This window comes from Bos javanicus, chromosome 20 (genome assembly GCF_032452875.1).
Source record: "Bos javanicus breed banteng chromosome 20, ARS-OSU_banteng_1.0, whole genome shotgun sequence".
Lineage (NCBI taxonomy): Eukaryota > Metazoa > Chordata > Mammalia > Artiodactyla > Bovidae > Bos > Bos javanicus.
In genome coordinates this window covers 71,461,002-71,466,290 of record NC_083887.1, presented here as the reverse complement: position 1 = coordinate 71,466,290, position 5,289 = coordinate 71,461,002, and positions in this window count along the sequence as shown.

Sequence of the window (5,289 nt, the reverse complement as noted above, 5' to 3'; positions counted from 1 at the left end):
GTTACAGACTTGTGTTTGTGTCCAGGTTCATCTGCAGTATTGTACTGTTTGACTTGAGGCGTACTTATTGACCTGAAATATAAAACAGAACTACCTTTCTGTTCTCTTGCATCAAAGTCCAGAGATTTTGCTGTGGTGTGTGTGTAAGGCATGAGTTTTGGTGCTTGACAGCAAGTGAAGACAACAGACATTACCTGCTAGATCGTAGCAGGCAAATGGTTTAATACCTGAACATGTGTCCTGAAGTATTTAAATGACCAAACACTACATGAAGGTGATGTGGGCGTAAATAGATCTTCCTCCCCCCCTTGCAGGTGCTGCTTGGAGCCACCTCCCAAGGTCTTGTCTCAGGGTTGGATTCTGTAGAATCCAGTCCGAGGCAGTTGGGTTCCTTCATTTCACATTCTGTTTTTCTAGGTTAGGGATTGCCCAGAACTTGTGGCTCAGTAGGTCCTGGGATTGGGCCTGAGAATTTGCATTCCTAACATGACCAAGGACCACACTTCAGAAACCACCTGTGTTGAATGATGTGGTCCAACAAATATGAAGGAGGTAATTTTCAGGAGGAAAGAACATGTGGAACGACTGCGTGACAACCTCAGGCCACTTTGCCCAGCCAGTGGGTACTATGAGGAAGTATGTGCCAGGGCATTTTGTAAGCTGGGTGGAAGTGTTAACATGGGCATTGAGCAACATTGATGTGTTAGGACAAGGAATTTAAAGCTGGCATGGGTACCCCTGAGGCATGAGAGGGTAACAGGAGGGCTGATGGCTGCAAAGGAGTAACTGATGAGGGTGGTTGGTTTCTTGATGTCTGCCACTAATTTTGAACCAAAAACAAACCTGTTTTCATGAGTATTTCTGAGATCAAGAAAACCACCGGGGAGTGGGTAATCTGGAAATGTAAGTCTCTATGGAATTCCTTTAGTTAAGGAAATGCAGGACAGAATATTTCATACTAAGAATGTTGAGTGAATTGACAAACCAGAGAAGTAAAAGAAAAAAAAAAGAAAAGTCAAAATAACAAGAAAATAGAATACTGCCCAGAGAGCTGTAGATAATTTCTAATATGGATCAAAAAAAAGCAAAAAGGTAAGATACATCGTAAAAGATTCAATAGCCGTAGCCACATTGCTGTTTATGGTTCAGTTCAGTTCAGTTGCTCATACGTGTCCGACTCTTTGTGACCCCATGAATAGCAGCACGCCAGGCCTTCCTGTCCATCACCAACTCCCGGAGTTCACTCAGACTCATGTCCATCGAGTCAGTGATGCCATCCAACCATCTCATCCTCTGTCATCCCCTTCTCCTCCTGCCCCCAATCCCTCCCAGCATCAGAGTCTTTTCCAATGAGTCAACTCTTCGCATGAGGTGGCCAAAGTATTGGAGTCTCAGCTTCAGCATCAGTCCTCCCAATGAACACCCAGGACCAATCTCCTTTAGGATGGACTGGTTGGATCTCCTTGCAGTCCAAGGGACCCTCAAGAGTCTTCTCCAACACCACAGTTCAAAAGCATCAATTCTTTGGCACTCAGCTTTCTTCACAGTCCAACTCACATCCATACATGACCACTGGAAAAACCATAGCCTTGACTAGACGGACCTTTGTTGGTAAAGTAATGTCTCTGCTTTTGAATATGCTATCTAGGTTGGTCATAACTTTCCTTCCAAGGAGTAAGCGTCTTTTAATTTCATGGCTGCAGTCACCATCTGCAGTGATTTGGGAGCCCCCAAAAATAAAGTCTGACACTGTTTCCACTGTTTCCCCATCTATTTGCCATGAAGTAATGGGACCAGATGCCATGGTCTTAGTTTTCTGAATGTTGAGCTTTAAGCTAGCTTTTTCATTTTCCTCTTTCACTTTCATCAAGAGGCTTTTTAGTTCCTCTTCACTTTCTGCCTTAAGGGTGGTGTCATCTACATATCTGAGGTTATTGATATTTCTCCCGGCAATCTTGAATCCAGCTTTTGCTTCTTCCAGCCCAGTGTTTCTCATGATGTACTCTGCATATAAGTTAAATAAGGTCACTAAAACTAAGAATTTATTCCCAGTCGTCTTGGTGTGTTTCAAGTGCTCCAGAACCACATGTGGCTAGTGGCTGCCACACTGGATGGCAGATAAAGGCAGTTCCATCACTGCAGAAAATTCTGGGGGCCAACACCAGTGTAGCTCTAAAACTATACCAAACCTCTGTTCAATACATTGACTGCTACTCAGTAAAAAGCCAGAGTTAAAACTGGAAGGTCACTGACTTTCATACTGGTTGGAAAGGAAGGGGAGGGTAGGCACAGTAAGCTTGTGTCCTGGAATTCCATGCCAGGCTGGGAAGGGCAGAGAGAAGGAAGGGTCTCCAGTGTGCAGGTGTCATAGTGGTCCTGATAAGAAAATAAAGACAAGTAATGAGCCAGAAGGCCGGAGGAGAAGGGGACAACAGAGGACAAGATGGATGGCATCACCGACTCAGTGGACGTGAGTGTGAGTAAACTCCGAGAGTTGGTGATGGAGAGGGAAATCTGGCATGCTGCAGTCCATGGGGTCGCAGAGAGTCAGACACGTGAACTGAATGAGCCAGAGTGGCTTCCAGGGGAAGCTGGTAAGGTAGATAATACAAGATCTTAGGTGTGCACACACGTATACAAGGACAGGACCAGGGTGCATAGCCTTGGTTGTCCATTCATGTTTCATGTTTATTGTGACCAAAGATGAACAAGGGGTGATTTAAGCGTGTTAGTGCTAGCACTCTGTTTAGAACCAATGTTCAGAAAAATCCTAGGGATAACAGGCATTTTCTGATTAGAGAAATCAGACCAAAGGAAAGACACCCAATAATTAGGGGAGTGTCGTCTTTCAGTTCATTTCTCTGCTCCACCCAGAATCACCATCTAAATGGAAAGCTTAGAACAGACCTAGTTAGGAGGGAATTGAATCCCAAGATGGGCAAGGAGATAGTGGCAAGCACATCAATACTTTAATGACTATTCTGGCCCAGAGAATTCCATGGACTGTGTAGTCCGTGGGGTCGCAAAGAGTCAGATACAACTGAGCGACCTGCACTTTTTCAGCAGAGCCAGGGGTAGATGGTCAGCCTCTTTCTGTTAGCAGAGGGTGGTCGTCACTGTTGCTGTACATCTTTGTAAGGTGGTGTCAGGACTCCAGGCAACAAGATACCACCGTGGCACCACCCCACACCCCACCAAGTGGATGGCAGCCATCTGGCTAGGACTGCAGGCTGAGTCCTGTGCTGGAACCAGCCCAGGTGCCACTCCCATCACTCTAGAGCTGCAGTCTGGGCCATCGGGGCTGAGGTGAAAGTGCCAGGCTAGTCTCTGCTGAATCCTAGACTCATTTGTACATGTATAGGGGTATACATTGGGTGGGCAGGGGGTGGTATTTAATCTTCATTTCCTAAATTAATCTCCCCTTAAGACTGGCCATGAGACTGGAAAAGGTTTTCATTCCAGTTCCAAAGAAAGGCATTGCCAAAGAATATTCAAACTACCATACAATTTCACTCATTTCACATGTTAGTAAAGTAATACTCAAAATCCTTTAAGCCAGGCTTCAACAGTACATGAACTGAAAAATTCCAGATATACAAGCTGGATTTAGAAAAGGCAGAGGAACCAGAGATCAAATTGCCAACATCAGTCGGATCATAGAAAAAACAAGGGAATTTCCACCCCCCCCCCCCCACAAAATCTTCATCTTTGACTACACAAAAGCCTTTGTGTCTGTTCAGTCGCTCAGTCATGTCCGACTCTTTGAGATCATGGCCTGTAGCCCGCCAGGCCTCCCTGTCCTTCACCATCCAGGAAAACTCTTAAAGAGATTGGAACATCAGACCACCTAACCTGCCTCCTGAGAAACCTGTATGCAGGTCAAGAAGCAACTGTCAGAACTGGACATGGAATGGACTGGTTCAAAATTGGGAAAGGAGTACACCGAGGCTATATTATTGTCACCCTACTTATTTAACTTTTATGCTGAGTACACTGTGTGAAATGCTGGATAACTCACAAGCTGAAATCAAGACTGCCAAGAGAAATATCAGCCTCAGATATGCAGATGATACCACTCCAATGACCAAAACTGAAGAGGAACTAAAAAGCCTCTTGATGGTGTAAGAGGAGAGTGAGTGAAAAAGCTGGCTTAAAACTCAGCATTCAAAAAACTAAGATCATGGCATCTGGTCCCATTCCTTCATGGCAAATAGAGGGGGGAAAAGTGAAAAAGATGGTGGATTTTATTTTCTTGGGCTCCATAATCACTGCAGACAGTGCCTGCAGCCATGAAGTTAAAAGATATTGGCTCCTTGGAAGGAAAGCTACGACAAACTGGTTGTTCAGTCGCTAATTCATGTCTGACTCTGCCATCCCATGGGCTGAAGCACGCAGGGCTTCCCTATCTTTTTCACTGTCTTTTGGAGTTTGCTCAAATTCATGTCCATTAAGTTGGTAATGCTACCTGACCATCTCCTCTGCCACCCTCTTCTTTTGCCTTCAGTCTTCACAGCAACAGGGTCTTTTTCAGTGAGTCGGCTCTTCGCATCATGTGCCCAAACTATTGGAGCTTCAGCTTCAGCATCAGTCCTTCCAATGACTATTCAGGACTGATTTCCTTTAGGATTGACTGGTTTAATCTCCTTGCAGTCCAAGGGACTCTCAAGAGTCTTCTCCAGCACCACAATTCAAAAGCATCAATTCTTGGCCACTCAGCTTTCCTTAAGGGTCCAAGTCTCACACCCATACATGACTACTGGGAAAACCATTGCTTTGACTATACAGAGCTTTGTTGGCAAAGTAATGTCTCTGCTTTTTAACATGCTGTCTAGGTTCATCATAGCTTTCCTTCCAGGGATCAAGCGTCATTTAATTTCATGACTGCAGTCACCATGTGCAGTGATTTTGGAGCCCAAGAACTCCCCTTCTATTTGCCATGAAGGGATGGGACCAGATGCCATGATCTTAGTTTTTCGAATGCTGAATTTTAAGCCAGCTTTTTCATTCTCCTCTTTCACCCTCATCAAGAGGCTTTTTAGTTCCTCTTCACTTTCTGCCATTGGAGTGGTATTATCTGTGTATCTGAGGTTGATATTTCTTCTGGCAATCTTGATTCCAGCTTGTGATTCATCCAGCCCAACATTTTGCATGATGTACTCTGGGTATAAGTTAAATAAGCAGGGTGACAATATACAGCCTTGATGTACTCCTTTCCCAATTTTGAACCAGTCCGTTCCATGTCCAGTTTTAACTATTGCTTCTTGACTATTAGAAGAACTGATGCTGAAG